The sequence below is a fragment of the Primulina eburnea genome, chromosome 13 (genome assembly GCF_022965805.1).
Source record: "Primulina eburnea isolate SZY01 chromosome 13, ASM2296580v1, whole genome shotgun sequence".
Lineage (NCBI taxonomy): Eukaryota > Viridiplantae > Streptophyta > Magnoliopsida > Lamiales > Gesneriaceae > Primulina > Primulina eburnea.
In genome coordinates, this window is record NC_133113.1 from 4,572,022 (window position 1) to 4,596,509 (window position 24,488).

Genomic DNA, 24,488 nt, shown 5'->3' on the forward strand with positions numbered 1-24,488 from the left:
AATACCTCTAGTGGAATTTACCTACAATAACAGTTTCCAATCATCAATAGGTATGGCTCCTTACGAAGCTTTGTACGGACGGAAGTGTAGATCGCCAGTTCATTGGGATGAAGTTGGTGAGAGAGCAGAACTTGGTCCAGAGATAGTTCAGCAGACTGCAGATATGGTGGTCAAGATTCGTGATAGAATGAAGACCGCTCAGAGTCGCCAGAAGAGTTATGCTGATAAAAGAAGAAGAGATCTTGAATTTTCCGTAGGTGATCATGTATTCATCAAGATAGCACCTATGAAGGGTGTTATGAGATTTGGGAAGAGAGGTAAGCTGAGTCCCAGATTTATTGGACCGTTTGAAATTCTTGACAGAGTTGGGACACTAGCTTATCGTGTAGCCTTACCGCCGAATCTGGCCGGAGTGCACAATGTATTTCACGTTTCAATGTTGAGGAAGTATCTAGCAAATCCTTCGCATGTTCTGAACCATGAGCCATTGCAGTTGACTCCAGACTTGTCTTATGAGGAAAGACCGATTCAAATTTTAGACAGACAAGAGCGTAGACTTCGGAATAGACTACTAATTTAGTCAAAGTCCAGTGGTTGAATCAATCAGTGGAGGAGGCCACTTGGGAAGCTGAAGCAGATATGAGACTTCGCTACCCAGAGTTGTTCGGTAAGACTTAATTTCGAGGACGAAATTTTTATAAGTGGGGGAGATATTGTAAAGCCCAAAAACAGTATACGTAAAATCCATGCATTTATGTAATTTATGAAATGTTACTATTTTAATTATTTAGGTTTCAGACGATTATTCGAGGCGAGATCGAAGAAAGGAGACCGGGACGATTTTTAGTAAATAATAAAGTAGGTATTTAATTTTAAGTTAGGTATGAATCATTTTATATGAATTATGGAGTTTTAATATTTTTAAAGCCAAATTTAAATATTTAGTTATTTTAAGAGTTTATATTTTAAAAGTTTATCAATAGTATATTTTATTTTAATTAGGGATGTATTATTTTTAGTAGAGAATTATCATTTTTATTTAGTATACTAATTGATTATTAGTATCTTTAATATATTGATTAATATACACCACATACACACATACAATCAATTATTAAAAACACACACCTTTAGCATACACAACACACACACGTATTATTTAAAATGGTCAAACACATCTTCAATTTGTTCTCCTAATACCCACATGCACATTTTTATTTTTATAAAGGTGAAGAGACGTTTCTTTGAAACTTTATCTTCCATCAAATTTCCCCTTCAGCATCTCCCTTCCCTCTTAATTTTCTAGCTTCATTTCATTGAGTTTATTCAAGAAAAATCGAGCCACGTTTGTCCCGGATCAACTTTCGCTTCGTCTCCGCTTCGGTATCGTCGTTACGGTATTTTTAAATATCAAAAGGCACGTATATTCTTTCGTTTCTGTATCGATCATGTCATATTATGCGTTGCGTTGTTTTTATGCGTAAAACCATGTGTATGATGCGTAGGAGTTTGAGCGATTACGTTGGGATCACTTTTGAAATACTTTTCAGATTTGAAATTTTCGTTTTTGATGTTCTGTAAAATACTGCAATTTTTCGGTACATATTTTGAGAAAACTTTCAACTACAAAAACGTAGATCTTTTCGATACGTTCGATTTGATATAAAATTCGAGTTATTTGGATTAAAATTGAGTGAGTTATGGTGTTTTTAGTATGACTGCTCAAATTAAATCCGAAAAATCCTGTTTTGATGTTCTGTAAAATAATGAAATTTTTCGGTACATATTTTGAGAAAACTTTCAACGTGAAAAACGTAGAACTTTTCGATACCTTCGATTTGACATAAAATTCGAAATATTTAGATGAAAATTGAGTGAGTTATGGTGTTATTCGTAGGACTGCTCAAACTGCATTTTTTTTAGAAACATTTTTGATGTTCTGAAAAATACTGCGATTTTTCAGTAAATATTTTGAGAAAACTTTTAATTACAAAAACGTAGATCTTTTCGATACGTTCGATTTGATATAAAATTCGAGTTATTTGGATTCAAAACGAGTGAGTTATGATGTTTTTCGTATGACTGCTCAAATCGTGTTTCAAGAAAGTTATGAATTTTAATATGTTCTTGAAGTTTTTATGTTGCAGGCTTTGTTGGGGAACGACGGGTGATCGTTGCTGCATATAAGAAAGTTAGTAATGATGTTTAGAGTATTTTTGAGGTTTTGATTCATGTCGTTAAGAGCTTGAATTATTAAGAAGTCGTAAGAAATAAACTTTAATATAAATGACAGTATTTTGGGTCGTATGAATTGTAGGGTGATTATAAAAGTTTAGTTCATTGTTATGGTGTCCTAGAATGGTCTCATAGTGATAAATCTTGATGCATTATATGTTAATTGGGAGAATAGACATGTCGCAAAATTTTCATAAAATAATTCGTCGAACAGAACGGACACGGACCCGGAGACGGAGGTTAGCACGGGGTCCGTGTACCTTCAGATTTTAGGTATATTCTTTTATTATTTAAGGTTTGATTTGATGTTTTATGCTATGGATTAATATGATGTTTTACAAGGTTATGTCATGGGAAATTATAGAATGTTCTAAGAATTTATTTAGCTTGGGATTAAGTATGACATTTACGTTTAAGTTGTACAAGTTAAGTTTATGTATTCATATTAGTATGTTGCAGCAACGACCCGATTGACATCCAACGAATCTCTCGACGCCAAGTAAGTATGTATGACGTGCAAAGAAAATATTTGAAGTTTTTGAGGTATGCTAAATGTCTTGTGACCAAAGAAAGTTAAGGATTGGAAAGCGTTAAATTATGAACGGGGACCAATCCGCCCGTTAAATTATGAACGGGTTAGATCGTGGTTGGGAAGCGTTAAATTATGAACGTGGATCAACTGGCCTGTTAAATTATGAACAGAGATCTCATGTATGTGGCAGTGGATACGTCCCTGTCAGCCCAGTACTGTGGTTTGTCTGATCAGATATTTATTATGTTATGGGTCACTTGCTTTGAAACATCCTCTACACAAAATGATGAAGTTAAGTATGTTGAAGTATGAAAGCATGTTAAAGAAAAGTTTATGTGATGGCACGTCATATTATGTATGCAAATATGTTCAAGTTTATGAAAGTTCAAGTTATTATGAAAGTTCAAAGTTATTATGAAAGTTTAAGTTTATTATGTAAGTTCAAGTTTGAAGTATGTACGATCTATTTTGAAGTTGTATGCGATTTTATTATGTAGTACTCGTTATTCCCAGTTTATACGTGTTGAGTCTTTAAACTCACTAGACTTGATCGATGCAGGTGAGTATGTTGATGACTAGACAGGAGGTGGTGACCAAGGGGCAGGCTTGGACTGAGCGGAAGGCTAAACCCGAGGACCACTATGTTTATGTTTTATGAAAACTTTAAAATATTATGTTTTTATGTTGGTTGTGAGATGATTTGGAATAAGTACTTTGTTGGAAAATTTGAGTATGGGATGTTGATTTTAAATATTATTATGTTGAATGATAAGTAACGACTGTATGAATTTTATGTTTAAGAAAATTTTTAATTTTTCCGCAAATTTGAATGGTAAAAAGTACGGTTCGTTACAATATCTGATCAATCTAAATCAATACTGATGTTTCGACGACATAACAACACAATCTGAATAACCCCATCAACCTGAACATCCCAGATATAATACCCGAACTCATAATCTCAATATCGGTATATTTAAAATCAATAATATACAATTCAGATATCAAAATCTCAGTCAATATCTTTCGAAAATCATAACAATTACAGAAACAGTCTGTTCTTTAATCTGACTTCAATTCTATAATGTCTACGGTAGCAGAAACATCATATCTGATTCATATTCAATTCTGACAATATCATAAATTCAAATCATGTCTAAACGTAACAAAACTTACGTCCAATTGTAGCCTGCGTCGACAGGAATACAGTACTGTACTCGAAATCAAAAACAGACGGGCAGATCTTTCATAACCTTCAAATTCCTAAACTAAAAAGGCGTAAGGTTTTCTAGAGGATTTGCTCGTTCTTCTTCTTGCTAAATTCTGAAGTGTAACATATGTATATATATATATATATCTATATATATCTCCCACGTTGCATGCTTCAAAACGTGGCACATTTCATGTTTTCCAGGTGGCGCTCGGGCGGTTAATCTTTACCGCCCGGGCGCGGAAGTTTCTGTCGACATATTTTCTTAACACACATTGGCGCTCGGGCGGTCAAAAACTACCGCCCGGGCGCCACATCTTCTGCCCGAACCATGCTCTTGTTGAACATTGGCGCTCGGGCGGTCACTTTCTACCGCTCGGGCGCCAATAGTTCTGTCCAAAACTTGCACAATTTATATGTTTTGCCCAATCTGGTCTTGGAATGGCCCGACTTCTTCATTCAAGTTCGATAACCTCACTCATGTCAATTAATCACGTCTGATTTCAATAATTAAGTCTCGGGCATTACAGTTTGTGTAATGAATGTAATGAATTGAGAATATCAATTTTCTTCTCTTTTGATATCGCTTTTGAATATATTTTATACTCTAGAGAAAGAAGATAAATAACAGAGGAAGAAAATATTTTATACTCTAGAGAAAGAATATATATTTTCTTCTCTTTAGATATCTCCTTAGACTTGGTCATGAGGCGATTGATTCATTCGAATTATATCAGGTACGAATCTATTATAGATCATAGAAGAAATTAAAAAATTCCATATATTTGATGGAGAAATATAACCATCCAGAGATTTGAGATGATGGAGAGAAGCAATCTGAGAACCTCATTATAATTTCCAATAGAAGCTTCTTTACGATATTTCAAATTCGCACTCTAATCGTTTGAGCATTTTCTCTTCTAATCGAAAGGAATTTCAAATACTTCAATATTAACATCATCCAAAATGTTTAAAATACTTGTACAAAATTAAATCACTCCATCTAAATCAAATACATGCATCCGAATACAACCTCGTCCTCATCTTAAAGATCGGAAATGAACCCGAAAACTCACCCGACCCAAAGATATCTAGATTCGGGTCGGGTGGTGTGGGTCATTTGTAAGCTGCCCAAGTTGACAAATAAAAGGAATATTCCACTGCCCCGTCAAGTGATAACACTTGTATATATATAATTAGCCAAACAACCTTTCTTGTAGTTTTATTTTTAAATGAAAGTTATCAATTTATTATATTGAAATGGCAGCAGAGAAGATATGATAGAATAAATTTGGAATATGAAGTTAAATGGTTAAGTGATATCTTTGAATTTATTAAAAAAATGTTACCAACGTACTAAAACTTGAGGGCAAAAACTTATGTGAGATAGTCCCACGGGTCATATTTGTGAGATTGATCTCTTGTTTGGGTTATCTTTGAAAAAATTATTATTTTTTATGCTAAGGATATGTTTGGTGTGAGTGATAAGTAAAGGATAGATTAATAAACCAATGTTTGTCTTATTTTTTATGAGTCCAACTAATCAAGAAGTTCAAGATAAAAAAAAACCTACTTACTTGAAAAGATATCTCATTGTTTTGGAGGGATTGACAATCCAATTATATATCTTTACCTTGAGTTTTGACATCAATCCAATTAATTATCCTATCCTACACACCAAACATAGCCTAAGAGTATTAACTTTTATTGTGAATATGGGTAGTGTTAACCCGTGAGACGGTCTCACATGAGACTCATTCAAAATTGAGTAGGTCTTTTGTGAGACGGTTTTACGAATTTTTATCTGTTAGACGGGTCAACTCTAGCGATATTCACAATAAAAAAATTATACTCTTAACATAAAAAGTAATACATTTTCATATATGACTCAAATAAGAGACTCGTCTCACAAAATACGATCCGTGAGATGGTCTCACACAAGTTTTTGCCCTAAAAAGTAGTTACTGCAGGAGTTTTAAGTTTAATTGATAGTAATATATATTAATTGGATAAAATAAAATTTTTCAAAACTATAATATATATTGGACCCTTAGCACTATTTTTTTAATTGTTTTAGATTATGAATACATTATTCTTTCAATTAGGGATGTAAATGAGCCGAGCTGTTCGCGAGTTTTTTCGGATCTCGGATCAGTAAATGAATTATACTTTTGTCGTCCCGGTCTGACGAAGACGAAGTCTCGAAGTCAAATCTGTCCATATCAATCTGATAATGACAAATCACACAAATACAATATCAGTATATATCTCTGTTCAGAATCTGTTCTGATCAATACTCAACTCGGTATACAATCTGATCCAAGTCAACAATATAACAATGAATCTCAATCAATATCATATCTGATCAATCTAAATCAATACTGATGTTTCGACGACATAACAACACAATCTGAATAACCCCATCAACCTGAACATCCCAGATATAATACCCGAACTCATAATCTCAATATCGGTATATTTAAAATCAATAATATACAATTCTGATATCAAAATCTCAGTCAATATCTTTCGAAAATCATAACAGTTACAGAAACAGTCTGTTCTTTAATCTGACTTCAATTCTATAATGTCTACGGTAGCAGAAACATCATATCTGATTCATATTCAATTCTGACAATATCATAAATTCAAATCATGTCTAAACGTAACAAAACTTACGTCTAATTGTAGCCTGCGTCGACAGGAATACAGTACTGTACTCGAAATCAAAAACAGACGGGCAGATCTTTCATAACCTTCAAATTCCTAAACTAAAAAGGCGTAAGGTGTAGTATCCCGATGCCTAATTTGAGTTAATTATTGGATTAATTATGTCAGTGAGATCGGAAAGACTGAACCGGGTTCGGATCGTCTGAAGTGGGTTCGGATCGTCTGAAGTGGATTCGGATCGTCCGAAGACACGTGGCTGGACACGTGGAAGACATGCAAGGTTCGGATCGTCCGATCAGGGTTCGGATCGTCCGAAGACACGTGGCTGGACACGTGGAAGACATGCACGGTTCGGATCGTCCGATCAGGGTTCGGACCGTCCGAAGTGTACTGGATCGGATCTTCCGAAGTGGATCGGATCGTCCGATCGTTGTCTATAAATAGAGGCGCGAGGCTTCACTTTTTACTCGCCAATTCCGAGTGTTCCAGAGCGTTTTAGTCGTTTCTGATGGGTTTCTAGTCTTTTCCCGAGGTTCAGGCACTAGCGGGGAGCTACGGGTTTTGTAGCGGAGCTGTGCTTTAGTTGGGAGCTAGCGGCATCAGTGGGCTGACTACGGACGCAGGCTTGATTCTAGGGCTGATTTCTAGGATCTACTGGTTTGAGGTACGAAAGTACTATCCGAGATAGCAGGATTGAGTATGCTTTACTATGTGTTGCATGTTTATGTGTTGCATTATTATCTGTCATATGATGCATGGTTTATTATGCGGCATTTGCATAATCATGTTGAGCCTGATTATCTTTGAGATAGCCTGTTGAGAGGGTGCTCAGCCCTCGTTTGTTGTGGATGGTTGGACCCCGTTGGCCGACGGTGGTCAGGTCACCGGTATATCCACAGGTTTATTTTGGTATGGGAGCCACCTCCTGGTGCGACGGCGCAGAGTGCTACATACCTTGACGTCATTTACCTGAGCAGTATTTCGTTATACCCAGATCCTGGTATCCAGTACATTTTGCATACATGCATGTCATAGTCTTGTATACTCATGCTTTCTGTGCTGAGCGTTTTATGCTCACGTCCTCGGTTTATCTCTGTTTTGGACACCCTATTCGATGGGGCAGGTCTCAGGTTGGGCGGTCCAGGAGGGAGTGGACAGGGAGCTGGCAGAGGTTGACCTTTAGTTGTTGGTATTTGTTCTTGGATTATTAGTTCGATCTGGTTGTTTAAGTATTTTGTACTTACAGATTCGATTGGGTTGTATTACTGTTTTTCCGCTGTTTACCTGATTCAGTTTTAATTATTAATTTTGCATGCTTAAGTTCTGATTAGTAGGTGATTCTGGAACGGGTCACTACATAAGGTTTTCTAGAGGATTTGCTCGTTCTTCTTCTTGCTAAATTCTGAAGTGTAACATATGTATATATATATATATATATATCTATATATATCTCCCACTTTGCATGCTTCAAAACGTGGCACATTTCATGTTTTCCAGGTGGCGCTCGGGCGGTTAATCTTTACCGCCCGGGCGCGGAAGTTTCTGTCGACATATTTTCTTAACACACATTGGCGCTCGGGCGGTCAAAAACTACCGCCCGTGCGCCACATCTTCTGCCCGAACCATGCTCTTGTTGAACATTGGCGCTCGGGCGGTCACTTTCTACCGCTCGGGCGCCAATAGTTCTGTCCAAAACTTGCACAATTTATATGCTTTGCCCAATCTGATCTTGGAATGGCCCGACTTCTTCATTCAAGTTTGATAACCTCAATCATGTCAATTAATCACGTCTGATTTCAATAATTAAGTCTCGGGCATTACATTTCTCCCCCTCTTAGGTCTGAGTTCGTCCTCGAACTCGCAAGTAATCAATTCAGATATATTAGAAGAAATGGATAACAGAGTTTAAATCAGAACTCATCTCAATAAATCTATTCTGAACTCTCAATCTTATATTAGATTCTATTTCTCAAAATAACTCTGACAAAATCAATCTTGCAATACTGGCTATACAACTTCCGTATATACCCAACCACAGCTTACAACAAATCACTATCATCAGCTGTTATCAAATATGTTTATCCCATTCAAGGATATATTAAATCTTCAACATCCAATACCAAGCATCATCATCTGATGTTGGTTTATCAAATCTGTCATTTATGAGCTATCTTTATTCCGTTCTGAATCTTCTTTATAAGGACTCTGTAGTACTCACTGTACAATGTGTCGTCTGTAACTATCTCAGTACTCTTTTGATAGCTATCACCACACAATCACCCATAAAGTAACAATACCTCATGTCAACTAGTGCTAGCATCCAGCACTACCGCTTTCTAGATATCTTCCATATCTGGATAGTACACTCTGGCTATCCGTCGATCGGTGAAAAATCTGCGAAATAATGTATGGTATACTCTGCCATATGTGCAAAATAAATCACAATCTGATACATTTTATTGCAACATTCTGTGCAATCTGACCATTTCTTTGACATCAATCTGTGTCATTCGCTCATGTTTGTACATCATCTTGTACAAACTGATAGATATAGATTGAACAGTCTGTCAATCACAATCATATCATATTTTGATCTGGAGAAAATGGCGGTAATTTCATTACGAAAGCCATAGAAATGCACTCTCATTTCTATTCAGAAACATACATATCTGTAATAATCTTCTGATTTCTGTCTCCATTTGTTGACAGTTCGTACAATTCAGTACAATTTCTGCCAAAATTTTAGTACAAATCTGTCACACTGACTTAATCTGTCTATATCAAAACTGTCTGTTCGAATATCATACATTCTCAGTCATAAACATGACAACTGAAGTCACTACAGCGCATTCCTGACACTATCTGTGATTTCAACTTCGAACTATTCGGCATAACAATCAGTTAATAATAAAAATTAAAGAAGAAATACCTACCTGGTATTCGGCTCTGACTATCAATATCAATTCTGTTATACAATACTGAAACATTCTGATATCACAAGCTAGTCAATTCATACAAAACACAAAATCATATATCTGTTATTCTGATCGATACTCCATTCTGATTATCAATCAAGCTCTGAACATTCTGATCGCATTTCTGAATAGCTGTACCTCTCGAAAACAACTCTGATACAATTGAACTGTATAAATTCTCAACGGTTCACAACAATCTGTATCATATACGGATTCAAAACAATAGTAATATCAAATCAGATACAAAATATCAGTAACCTATACAGATCTAGTGAGTTCAGTGAACTCATAAAACAACTAGTTCTAGTAAATATCTTCAGGTCATTCTGATCAGCTGCTATATCTCATCTGCAATTAAAATGTGCTCCCAACCAATATAAGATATCACGAATACTGATTTAGAACAGTAACAATACACAGCAGATATAAAGCAATAATCGAATAAGATAATCTGTCAAATCAGACATAATAATTTCTGACATTTCTGAAATTTCTGATCTTCTGACATCGGTATCATTCTCAATTACTGATCCCCATCTCATATGTGTCAAGTTCAATCTGTATACTAATTTCAAATATCACTTATTCTGAATACAATCTGTTTCAAGCGGAATTCTTATCTGAATAATTTCTGTATACAATAATCTTAATTCTCAGAATATTCACTACAATCTTCAAATATTCAATTCTTTCAATTTGTTATGTATTATTCTGTATATTCAGTATCATTCTGTAATTAATCTAACATACGAACAATACCTGATCTACATTCAATTTCTGAAGTCTATCTTTTTGAGATCACCACAACTCTGAAATCTTATCTGGCAAATATCAGTCAACTCATCTATCACTGGCAAATCTGCCAATGCTAGACTCGATTTCAGTGGATCTACTGAATACATAAGGATGCAATCTGCTCCTTTCTGTACTAATCGAGTCATATACAATACAAATATCAAAGGAATTCTAAATCTAGAATCCTTATCGTGGTATCTCCACTGATCAGTCATCTCTGGTCTGACTCTTACCATTTCTGGAAAAATTCTACAATATGTCTGTACTTGTTCAGCATATACATATCAATAATGCGTTCAAATCAGAAAACACCAGTACATCATAATCTATCTCTATTTCATTCTCATCTTACTGTAGTATACAATATATGCAGAAATATCTGATATCAATATTTCCTCCACAAGTAAGTACATCAATACTACAGTACATACAAACCCAACAGATACAGCATATTTCCATGCAACTCAGTCAAAGATATTCTTAACAAATGCATTAGTATATACCAATACATATGCAATAGAATCATAAAGAATAGTACATGTTGTGAATTCTGGATGTGTGTTTTCAATTAAACTCTGTTCCCTACAATCTTCGGGAACGCTTCTGGGGACATACTTTATCAAAGTGTCCCGGCTGTCCATAAATATTGCATCTACCAGTTGTTAGAGTAGGTGCCCGTCGAGCCAAGTGTTGGCCGAGTGTTCACAATGAAACTCTATGTATAAGCAATCTTTATTTTAGTAATATTTGAAATTATTATTTTGGCACATCTTTATCTGTATACTCATGCTAGTTGCATAGATAAAGCCCTTGAATATACAAATAGTAGAAAGAATATGAGATGCTCATATGATGAGTATCATGAAACTCATATTTGTAATACTGTATTTTCTAAACGGTTCCTAGTCGATTCAGCCGCCACTAAGAAGGATATAGGCCGCTCGAGTTAGAGACTAGTATCTGCGATGTGAGTACCATGTTTCATTGGTAGGGGACATTGTGATGTCCGAGCATGCAGATAGGTGCTCCTGGTAGAGTGCAGTGAACAACCCTCCATTAAAGGACTTTCCAAGTGGTTCTCACTTATCGAGTGGAAACGTCCTAGTTTATGGTTGTACACCATTAGTCCTTATGACGCGGGACAACATTGAGACTCTATGTGCTAGCATTTCACTTTAACTTGTTTACCGACTCTTATGGGGTCATCAGGTGGCAAGGTTGGGTGTCATGTCGAAACATATAGGAGTCGATGCATTTGAAAGGGGATCGGTTACGGTGGCCGGAAGCGCAACGGAAGCACAAAAATTTTCGATTTTATCATACAATTTTCGACCACCCCTATTCTTGTGTAGCAAATACAATAAAACACAAAATGACATTCATAGTGTGTTAAAAAATGTACCTATCAATCACAAAGATTGATGTATGGCTCCAACCAAGGTGCAAACACCTTAGCTCTTCAATGGCAAGACCCTCTACAAGCTTTCATTGTTCTTGAAATCTTTCCTTCAAATTAGGTCCACCACCAACAAGCTAAATCCACTCTAATTTTGCACTAGAAAAATTAGAGCATTTTTCATTTGAGAAGAGAGTGTTTCTTCAACCATTGAAGAAAGAGAAATGTGAGAGAAAAATGAATAGTATTTTCGGCACTATTCATCCTAGGAGAGAAAGAGAGACATTTTTTTGGTTTTGGGAAAATTTAAAGTAAAAAGATTGCATGCCAAGCCTTGGTTATACAAAAAGTTGTCTCCCAACTCTTCACCTCCCCATGCACATTCTACTTGGGCTTGTAACAATTACAAGGCCCATGGACTTTTATTTAAATGTCTCAAAAAAATTTGAGTCCATTAAAGTTTACTTGATTTTACTCAAGCCCACTAGTTGAATAATTATTTCAAATTGGGCTCTACAAGGCCCAATGTTATTTAATTAATCCAACACTTGAATTAATTTAATTACTTGGACTCTACTAGGCCCACTAGTGTTTAATTAATTCAACACTTGAATTAATTTAATTTAGTCCATAATAATGTTTATGAAAATCACAATTTTCAAATACATTACTCGTTTGACCAACTTTTAATTTAGGAACACTTCCTTAAATTAAAAGTTATATTTCTCTCATAGAAGTCATGCTTCTATTTTTCATTAGGCTTATAACTCATTTATAAGCCGTTCAACACATTGAACTAATTTCTCCTTTATAGAAGTCATACTTCTAATTTTCCTTACGCTTATAAACTCCTTTATAAGCCGTTCAACACATTGAACTATTTTTACTTCTCAACGGGATCTAGAATGTTAGCACTTGTGTGACCCTCAATGGTTCATTGATACAACTAGCCGTGGGTTCACATCTCCATGTGATTCGGACTAAACATGTCCTTATATGAGCATACCCCAATTGCTTCATTCTTACTTATCAACACCTTGATAACAAGAACGTCAGAACTCAAGTCTGATAGTACCCAACCAATCATGTTAAACGCCTAGCAGCATCGCTTACATGATTCCCTAGGTATCAAATGATAGTGCCTGCAAGAACCATTCAATTATGGTTAGCGTACAGTACGGTCCCTTCAACTCATTCATCCCGACCGATTCGACAACCATTGGTATATCGAGAGTTGTCAATGAATCGATACTATGTGTCATGTCGTAGTTGCATCGATGGTGTAATCTATGAAACCCCTTTCATAATTACAACCATACTCTGGCCAGAGATTTCAACCTACATACACATGATAACACATAGGATATCCATACCCGAAGGTAAGCGGTGAATCCCCGACTACAATGCATCGACTCCTATGTGTTTCGACAGAACACCCAACCTTGCCACCTGATGACCCCATGAGAGTCGGTAAACAAGTCAAAGTGTAATTCTAGCACATAGAGTCTCAATGTTGTCCCGGGTCATAAGGACTAATGGTGTACAACCATAAACTAGGACGTTTCCACTCGATAAGTGAGAACCACTTGGAAAGTCCTTTTATGGAGGGTTGTTCAGTGCACTCAACAAGGAGCACCTATCTGCATGTTCGGACATCACAATGTCCCCTACCAATGAAACATGGTACTCACATCGCAGATACTAGTCTCGAACTCGAGCGGCCTATATCCTTCTTAGTGGCGGCTGAATCGACTAGGAACCGTTTAGAATATACAGTATTACAAATATGAGTTTCATGATACTCATCATATGAGCATCTCGTATTCTTTCTACCATTTGTATATTCAAGGGCTTTATCTAAGCAACTAGCATGGGTATACAGATAAAGATGTGCCAAAATAATAATATCAAATATTACTAAAATAAAGATTGCTTATACATAGAGTTTCATTGTGAACACTCGGCCAACTCTTGGCTCGACGGGCACCTACTCTAACAATCTCCCACTTGCACTAGAGCCAACTACCCATATGATTCAAACCCATTGATTCGCGATGCATCTCGAATAATGGTCCAGGTAAAGGCTTAGCTAGTGGATCAACAACATTATCTGCGGAGCCGACTATGTCAAAAGACACTTCTCTACTTTCCACAATCTCTCCGAGGATGTGGTACTTACTCAATACATGTTTGGACTTCTGATGAGACCTTGGCTCCTTTGCTTGAGCTAAAGCTCCCGTGTTGTCACACAACACCGGGACAGGAGCAACTCCATTAGGGATAACGTCCAACTCTTAGACAAAATTCTTTATCCAAACAGCCTCCCTTGCTGCATCTGATGAAGCAATGTATTCGGCCTCTGTGCTGGAATCCGCATTATTGTCTTGCTTGGAACTCTTCCAAGAGACAGCAGCACCATTGAGCATGAATACAAACCCAGAGGTTGACTTCGAGTCATCGATATCGCTTTGGAAGCTAGAGTCGGTATAGCCTTCCAATTTCAGTTCTCCACCCCATAGACCAAGAACAATTTATTGGTCCTTCTCAACTACTTGAGGATGTCCTTCACAGCTTTCCAGTTTGGAAGACCAGGGTTCGATTGATATCTACTCACTACACTTAGTGCGAAAGCCACGTCAGGACGCGTAGATATCATCTCATACATGATGCTACCAATCGTAGACGCATAAGGAATGCTTGTCATCGCCGCTATCTCTGCATCAGTCTTGGGAGACATAGACTTGGATAGGGACACGCCATGACACATTGGTAGATGTCCTCTCTTGGACTCATCCATCGAGAACCGCTTCACGATGGTATCATTGTATGTGGACTGGGTGAGACCAAGCAATCTTCTTGATCTATCTCTATAGATCTGTATTCCCAATACAAAAGATGCTTCACCCAAATCCTGTATCGAGAACTCACTTGCTAACCATATATTAGTTGATTGCAACATTCCTACATCATTCCTAATGATTAGAATTTCATCAACATAAAACACCAGGAATGTCACAACACTCCCACTGACCTTCTTATACACACAGGGTTCCTCAGGATTCTTAGTAAAACCAAACTCTTTGATTGTACTATCGAATCTGAGGTTCCAACTCCTAGATGCCTGCTTTAGACCATAAATAGATCTTTGAAGTTTGCATACCATATGCTCACTTCCGATAGATGTAAACTCTCCAGGTTTGAGACATGTAAATCTCTTCCTTAATATCCCCATTAAGAAAGGCTGTCTTAACATCCATCTGCCATATCTCATAGTCATACCATGCAGCTATGGCTAGTAATATCCTTATAGACTTGAACATTGCAACTGGTCAAAAGGTTTCCTCAAAGTCAACTCCTTGTATTTGAGTATATCTTTTTGCCACCAATCGCGCCTTGAAGGTCAATACCTTCCCATCCGCCCCAAGTCCCTATGGGAACGGTTCCCTCAGGTGGATCTATAAAATCCCACACTTGGTTCAAATGCATGGAATTCATCTCAGATTCCATCGCTTCAAGCCACTTGGATGAATCGGCATCAGATAATGCTTCCTTGAAGGTCCTTGGATCACATCCATGGTTAGGCTTATCATGGCCCTCTTCAAGAAGCAGACCATACCTCATAGGTGGTCTCGAGACTCTCTCGGATTTTCTAGGAGCTTGTATTTCCTCTCTTGGCTCTTCGGGTGTGGGTTCTTTAATTGTGGATGTCTCTCGAACCTCTTCGAGTTCTATCATCTCCCCTTTTTCTATCCAATAGAAAATTCCTTTTTCCAAAAAGGTTGCATTCCTAGAAACAAACACCTTTGTTTCTTGGGGATGATAGAAATAATATCCAACTTAATTCCTTGGATATCCCACAAAGAAATATAAAATGGATCGACTATCCAATTTATCTCCCACTACCTGCTTCAAATAAGCAGGGCTCCCCATATTCTAAGACAAGAATATTTGGGAGGCTAACCCATCCATATCTCATATGGTGTATGCCTTTGAATGGACATTTAGCAGAATATCTTTTAATTTTAAGTTATAGAGATCGTTTTCAAGTTTTCAAGTACCAATTAAACATTCATTCTTGTAAATGTTGCAAACACCTTTGCTAAATAAACAAGAATATCCATCTTTATCACAATAGAAATGGAAATAATGTTTTTCATCAAAAAGGTACAAACAAAACTGATAGGATCGGTTAATAGACTATGAGTGTTTAGAAGGGGGGGTTGAATAAACACTTCTCGATTTTGTCAAATTCTTCGAAGAAGAGAGTTCAGTTTTGTTACAAACTGAACCAGATATCCCAACGATCAAAAACAATCAGTTAAACTGAAAATGCAGTTGCGGAAAATAAACTGAATGAATGATAGAGTATCTAACTGAAAATGAAAAACTGAAGTAAAGATAACACGATATGTTTCTGGATGTTCGGAGATTTGAATAACTCCTACGTCACCCCTTCTATCACGAAGATATGATATTCACTAAAAGACTTTGATCAAATACAAACAATGTACTGACCCACTTCAGTATGGACTTATCACTTTGCCAAAACTGAAACTCTTAGTATACAACTTTTGACAGATCGTAACTGATCTTAGCACAACTTATATAATTTTATCAACGATTACAATGTGCTCTCTTTAGCTCGATAATGTAGTCTGAAAACTACTGATAAAACTGGTAAGAGTGAGCTTTTGATTTCTGAGTATGTTTTTGCAGCGTAACAGCAAGTAAACTGAGATGAATAGTAATCAATGTGTCTTCAGCTGCTGTCCTCGACTATTTATAGGCTTCCCTTGTAAAGGTAACATTAAATAATGTTTGAATATTAGAACCGTTGTTTGCCACGTCGACACGCTCTGATATTCGTACACTGCTCATTCTGAAATGCGGCGATCCACTACCAGTTCGCAGATGACTGTACTATTTGTCGGTTGTCGTTTTCACTTTATGACGTGTACAGCTGAAAGATCAGCTGATAACAAATCAGTTGGCGAGAATGAACTGGCGAGAATATCTGCTGAAATATCAGTTAAGCTTGGTTCAGTTACGTCGATCAGTTGGTAGCTTTTAGTTGCTGAATTCAGTTGAGTCTTTTGTCAAACGCCGGAATTAAGTTTCCAACAATTTCCCCCTTTATGGTGTTTTGACAAAACTTGGAATAAATAACTGAATTCTGCATAGTAGATAAAATAAGATGTAGATAAACATCAACAACTGAATTAATAGAGATCAGATACAATCAATACTGCTGTACTACTAAGAATTCTTCTGCTCTTCCCCCTTTTTGTCAAACTTCTCCATCTTGTCAGATAGCTTGCGAACGTGAGAAGAAAGAACCGTGACAGAGGATGACATATTTTCAATAGCAGTAGACAATGTGACTTGCAGTAGTTCAATTTTCCGAGACACAAGCGATTCCACATTGTTGACGCGTTGGTTAATAAGTTCTTGAGTGGCAGTCAGACTGGATATGATACCTCTATTTTTCTTAATGTCACTAACTGCAAAAGAAAGAGCGGTAACAGCAGATTGGATATCCTTCAGTCTTTTGAGGGATTCCTGATTATCGTCCAACTTCAGACTGTGCGAAAGTTGCGTATTTTGAATCTTGGAAATGGCAGTAATTATTTGACTCATGATGTTCTGCATATGTTGGACTTCCTCAAAAATGAGATCAAAATCTGCTGAAGATGGAGGATTGGATTGATGAGAAGTGCTTGGTTCACTTGTTGTTTGCTGAGAAATGACCAAGGCTTGGTCAGTTAACTCGATATCAGCAATTGGCTGAACTGAAGCATCAGTTATTGTTCCTTGAACCGGAGTCTCATCAGCAGTCTTTTCTTCGTGATCTTGAGATGGTGAGGGAGGATGTTGTACAGTTGATGGTGACACAACCTGAACTGATGCCTCTAGTGGATGATCGATTGAATCAACTGGCATATCAATTTGTAAGACCTGATCAGCAGATTGGTCTGGTGGAACAATTTCGACTGAAGTAATAGTGACCTTTGGATTGGTTTGATCAGCAGAGTGATCAACTTGATCATTAACTGGTGCACTAAAGTGGGATTCCTCTACCACTGCTTGAATTACTTCATCAATATGAGCAAGAGATAGCTCAGCTTCAGTATATAGTAGTTGTTCAACAGGTGGTGAAGGAAGCTTATCAGAAACTGGCTCTTCAGTTGGAACCAGAACTAAGGCGGATGATGGTGTTGTTTTGTCAGAGGATGCTTTTTCAACTAGTTCCTCATTGTCATCATCTGAATCTCCTTGGTAGACCACTAGTTCTTGATCCGATTCCCAAAATTTGATTCGAGATAGTAGCCCCATAAGATCAGTGTCAAGCTGAGTGATTACAGCTTGATCAGCATATGCAGTAGGGGCAGTTGGCAAGTAGTTGTTTTTAAGTTTAGCAACAATTTGAGCCAACTTCTTTGCTCTCATCTGATCAAAGAAATAGCTTTTCCTCTCCAAGGCTTGAGCAATAGAGGCAGCTTTGACAGTTCGGAGAACTAAGGCCTGCAGCTTGATGAATTTTCTCAGCTCGGACTTCTCCTTTAGTTGTTTGGCAAAAACTTCAGTACGATAGGCTACCCAAGCATCATGGGACTTAGTCTTTGCAGCAGCAAAACTGTTCACTTTTGCCCATACGAGATCAATATGAGTCTGAATTGGGTTTGAGGGTCTGGGTTCCACAATCAATTTCCCTTTCCCTTTCCCTTTATCATTACTCAAGATATGAGGAATTTCCAGTCCTGTTCGAGTTGATTCCACCGGCTCTACAAACTTTATTCCTTTAGGTCTGGCAGGTGCTATACCAATTGGTCGAGATATTTGAGTAACAGGAGCTTGCGTCCTAACCGATTTTTTTATGGTACTTACTGAATCATCTTGTGGAATAATCTGCAGAGGAACTTCTTCTATAGGTTGCTGATCAGTTAAGGAAATCATTTTGTCAGTGGGAATGGATACCTCAGAAGTTGTTTTAACCCTTTGAGTTCTTGGCTTCTTCGCAATTTGAGGTGATGGAGTCTTTTCTGATTCTGATGAACTCAAAACCAATTTTCTTTTGGCAATCTTCAGTTGAGCCAACGTTTTGGTTTTCTTGACAGATTTGGGAGCGGCTAACTGAGTCCCAATTTCCTGTTTGATTTTCACAAACTGAGTAGGGGTCAAGTCCATTTTGGATTTGATTGGCATTGTGTTCTTTGCATTGAACACCTTAAATTTCGATGTCCTCTCAGAGTCCTCAGCCACTAAGCCTTTAGCTTTCAGTAGATAACTGATTTGAACCGCAAAACCCTTGGATTGTTTAGAAGACAGAAACATATTCTTCAAAACATTAAAAATGAGATGCTTCCAGTTAAATTTGTGATTAGCCATAATAACGGTAATGGCCTGAAATTTCTCTAAAGTTAGGGCAGCGAATGATCCTGCTTTTGCCAAAATCCTTTTTGCAATTACATCAGCCAGCAGTTGAACTTCATGTTTCAGTTCTTTCTTAGGATCTGAGACCTTAATCTTTCGTCCATCAATAGAAAGAGAAACTTGCATCTCTTCAATATCAGACGCCTTGACATCCGAGAGTTGTGCCATACCTTCAGAAGGTAAATGAAATAAATCACCAAGAGAATCTTCAGAAATGATCAGTAACTGATCATTGATAGTAGAATTGATATTTCCCTCAGAATCAATTACGCCAGAAGAGTAGAAATCCTGAAGTTCTTTGGGATAGATATCCTGAGAAGATTGTCCCAAAAATGTTCTTAGACCAGCAGCTTCAAGCTTCTGAAATACTTTCTGGACTTCAGCATCGCCGAAGGATAATATAGATCCAAAGTTGATGGTCATAGCATTTAGCATGAAAGCGGGAATTTGAGTTGCCATTGATAACTGATAAATTTCCTGAAAGAAAATTCGAGGAATGAGGTAGTTCTTGCCCTAAGGAGAATTTGAAGTAGTCGAAAAGTAAGACTGAAAAGAAGCGGGTAATAGTACATATGTACGTGACCATTCAAGTTCTGGACACGTGTCAGTCCAAAGAATTTTTGAAAGAGACAAAGTATGTACGTGTGCTATAATCGTGTGTACGATTTGAGTGGTTAAAAATAAATCCACGTCAAAAATCAAGATTCATCATTAGTTTAGCAGACAGTCACGTCATTTGATTTGGAATATAATTGGTTTAATTAGTTAACTTATATGAGAAGATTAGTGGAAAATTCGACTGATAGGTCAGTTGATAAGACTGAGTTCTTTCAGTCGAGAATTTACTAACGACTGTCTTCTCAGTTAACCTCTTGAAACATTATTCCCCTTAATATATTAAAGCAAAATGACGGCAATAGACAGTAAATATTAAAGATGAGTATGGTGCTTGGCATAGCAAACGTCACAGAGAGATGTCCTTTCGTTTCCCTCCTTTTGTTTTGCCCTATAAATAAGAGTGAAGGGGTTAGCCAAAATTTATCTCAGCAAGTAATTTTCAAAGATAAAGAGAATGGCAGAAGCTGGAAGCTCAAGTGACGCTCAGTTTACTCTGCAAGCCAGGAAGCAGTCCATAGAAGATGAAGTCTTCTACACTAGCCTTCGTTACTGGGAAGAGATGCAGGAGCTGGAGTTCCTGTATTATTCTGGGCGGGTCTCCACTTTCAGGCGGAAGGCCCCACTTCGAGAGGTGCGAGAGCTCCTAGAGGTTCCTGCGGGGGTGGACCTTTTTAAAGAAGGTTATCTCTACAAGCTCTTTCTTCTGAAGGAGCTGGAGATCCTCCGCCGCATCGCTGCCTCCCATAATTTCTGCAAAACCTCTTCCTCAGCACTAGCTGCATGGATGAGTTTGTGGATAAATTCTGTGGAGGAAGAATGTGAAATTGTAACCGGCTCCTCTCCTTATTAATAAAATATTTATTATGTTTTATCGTCGTTGTTCTTTTATTTCTGCCTGCAATGATTTGTTAGAAACATAACCATAAGAACAATACAAACACTTGCTGACATCAGTTAAGAGTTCATAAGAATAAGCAACTCACTTAAATATTCAGTAAAACAGCAATAAAGCTTAACAACAAATTACGAACAATGATCATTAATTAAGATAAATCAATTAATCCAAGTATATTGCGGAAGTGAGAAAACTTAGTCTCAGCCAGTGGTTTGGTGAAAATGTCTGCTGCTTGTTGTTCCGTTGAGACATATTCTAATCTGATGTTCTTCTTTAGTGCATGATCCCTGATGAAGTGATGTCTGACATCTATGTGATTGGTTCTGGAGTGAAGAACTGGATTATACGTTATAGCGATTGTACTCGTGTTGTCACAGAATATCGGTGATTCCTTTGCATCAACACCATAATCTTTCAGTTGTTGCTGAATCCAGAGCAGTTGGGCACAACAGCTTCTAGCAGCAAGATATTCTGCTTCAGTTGTGGAAGTTGCTATGGATGTTTGCTTCTTACTGAACCAAGAGATCAGTATGTCTCCTAGAAACTGACAAGATCCACTTGTGCTTTTTCGATCAAGCTTGCATCCTGCATAATCTGCATTTGAATAGCCAACTAAACTGAAAGATGAGTCTTTAGAATACCATAAGCCAACATTTTGCGTGCCTTTAAGATATTTCAGTATACGTTTGGCAGCAGAGAAATGTGACTGCTTAGGATTAGCTTGGAATCTTGCACACATGCATACATCGAACACAATATCAGGACGACTTGCAGTTAGGTACAATAATGAACCTATTAAACCTCTGTAGAGTGTCGTCTCAACTGATATTCTCCCTTGATCAGTATCTAATTTAGCTGATGAACTCATTGGAGTGCTTGCTGCTGAACATGATTCCATGCCAAATTTCTTCAGCAATTCCTTGGTATATTTGGTTTGACTGATAAAGGTTCCTGAATCCAATTGCTTCACTTGCAAACCCAGAAAGAATGTCAGCTCACCCATCATGCTCATTTCGAACTTATCCTGCATTAACTTGGCAAATTTCTTACATAATTTGGGGTTAGTTGACCCAAAAATAATATCATCTACATAAATTTGAACAAGTAAGATATGATCATCCTTAGAAAATTTGAACAAAGTCTTATCAACTGATCCAACAGAAAAATCATGATCAGTTAGGAATTTTGAAAGGGTTTCATACCAAGCTCTTGGAGCTTGCTTAAGGCCATACAGTGCTTTGTTCAAATGATACACATGATCAGGAAGTTTATGGTTGATAAAACCTGGAGGTTGTTCGACGTAGACTTCTTCCTGCAACTGGCCGTTTAGAAAGGCACTTTTCACATCCATTTGGTAGACTTTAAAGTTCTTGAAGGATGCATAGGCAAGAAATATTCTGATTGCCTCCAGTCTTGCAACTGGTGCATATGTCTCGTCATAATCAATTCCTTCTTCTTGCCTATAGCCTTGTGCTACCAATCTTGCTTTGTTGCGCACAACTGAACCATCTTCGTTCAGTTTGTTTCTGTACACCCACTTGGTACCTATAATAGTTTTAGAAATTGGTCTTGGAAATAAGTTCCAGACATTGTTATGGGTAAACTGGTTTAGCTCTTCTTGCATGGCATTTATCCAATTTGGATCAGCAAGAGCTTCGTCAGTTTTCTTTGGTTCTATTTGAGATACAAAAGCTGAATGAATGAATAAATTAAGCATCTGATTTCTGGTTCTTACTGGATCAGATGGGTTACCTATTACCAGGTCTGGAGGGTGTGATTTCTTCCATTTCAGTTCAGCATTTGGTGCTTCTTCATCAGCAACTTCTTCGATGGGTAACTGAGTGTTCTCAGTTTCAGTTGGAGCTAATTCAGTTGGTAACTGATTCGTACTAGTTGGCTCCACTAACTGATTGTCAAGGTTTACTTCCAATTCAGCTGATTGATCTAATATTTCAGGTTCAGGTGTTTGGAGATTGCTTTGATTAACGTGAACGTCTTCTTCATCATCATCATCATCCAAGCTTATGTCTGTAAGTCTATCAGCTAGCTCAACTATATTAGTTGGCTTATCAGTTAGAGCAGATTCATCAAATACAACATGAATAGATTCCTCAACATTCAAGGTATTTTTGTTGAAGACTCTATACGCTTTACTTACTGAAGAATAACCAAGAAATATTCCCTCTGCAGATTTAGCATCAAAAGTTTTTAAATGGGTTTTACCATTGTTAAGTATAAAGCATCAGCAGCCGAATATTTTAAAATATGAAACCACGCTTTTCTTTCCATGCCAGATCTCATAAGGTGTTTTCATATGATTCTTGTTAATCATTGATCTGTTTTGAGTATAACACGCAGTGTTCACTGCTTCTGCCCAAAATCTTTGAGAGATACTAGAATCAGCAAGCATTGTTCTAGCAGCTTCTTTGAGAGTCCGATTTCTCCTTTCAGCTACACCATTTTGCTGAGGAGTTCTAGCTGCTGAAAGCTCATGCTTGATTCCGGTATTCTCTAAATAATTTGAAAGAGTTTTATTGATAAATTCAGTTCCTCGATCGGATCTGATTCTGTCAATTCCAACTGATTTTTCATTTGATAATCTTTTGAAAAGCTTAATCAGTTGATCAGCAGTTTGGTCCTTGGATTTGAGAAATAAAACCCAAGTGAATCTTGAAAAGTCATCAACAACCACCAAGGTGTATTTCATTCCCCCTAAGCTCATCACCGGTATTGAACCAAATAAATCCATATGTAACAGCTCTAAGCATCGGGAAGAAGATTTACGACCTTTGTTCTTAAAAGAAGATTTGATTTGTTTACCAAACTGACATGCTGAGCAAATTTTGTCTTTGATAAAATCCATTTTGGGCAGTCCAGTAACAAGATCATGGTTACTCAAATATGCAATAGATTTGAAATTCAAGTGGTTTAACCTCTTATGCCATAACCAGTTTTTCGAAGATTTTGAAGCAATAAGACACACTGGTGCATAAGGTTGATCATTCCAGCTGACTTTATAAGTGTTTCCACACCTTTTTCCAGTTAGAATGATCTCTTCAGTTGAGCGTTTGACTGAACAGGAGTGTTTGTCAAACTGAACTGAGAATCCATTATCGCATAACTGACTGATGCTTTTATCAGATTATACTTAAGATTCTCGACTAACAAAACATCATTAATAGTGAAGTTACCATGGATAAGCTTACCCTTACCCACAGTTTTACCTTTCGAGTTATCTCCAAAACTGATGTTTGGTCCAGTGTATTTGACTAGTTGAGAAAATAACCTTGAATCTCCTGTCATGTGGCGTGAGCATCCACTGTCCAGATACAATATAGATCCAGTGCTTGTACCTGTTACCTGCAATCAAATACAAAATAAGATTGTGGTACCCTTTGTTTATTTGGGTCCAAAGTTGATTAGTCCTTTAGGAATCCAAACTTGGATCAGTCTGACTGACCGTCCAGTTGCTGTATTCCATATGGTCCTTCCTTGTTTGTGTGTGTGTGGTATGTGATGTGTGGGTGATACAATATGTGATTTGCCCTTTTTCAACTAATTGTTCAGCCAGTATCTTTTCTAAACTGGCTTACTGTTGTAGTAGTTTGAGTGCCCATTTGAATAGTTTCTGCTGAAAGTTTTTGGTTGCTGACTCCATGAGTCAGTTTCACCCTTTGGGCTATACCCAATGCCACATCTCTTGCCCTTGTTCATATTCTGAGATGGCTGTT

General features: G+C 37.3%; 1 long non-coding RNA gene across 2 annotated transcripts; it reads left to right on the top strand.

The window, feature by feature from the left end:
* The first annotated feature begins 1,232 nt into the window (after window positions 1-1,232).
* Window positions 1,233-3,520, top strand: LOC140809761 (uncharacterized). 2 transcript variants are annotated; one of them, XR_012113167.1, is made up of 2 exons: window positions 1,233-2,734; window positions 3,327-3,520. It is a non-coding gene; the product is annotated as an uncharacterized lncRNA (long non-coding RNA). The 2 variants fall into 2 exon arrangements; XR_012113168.1 differs by having other exon boundaries at window positions 1,233-1,417.
* The last annotated feature ends 20,968 nt before the right edge of the window (window positions 3,521-24,488 follow it).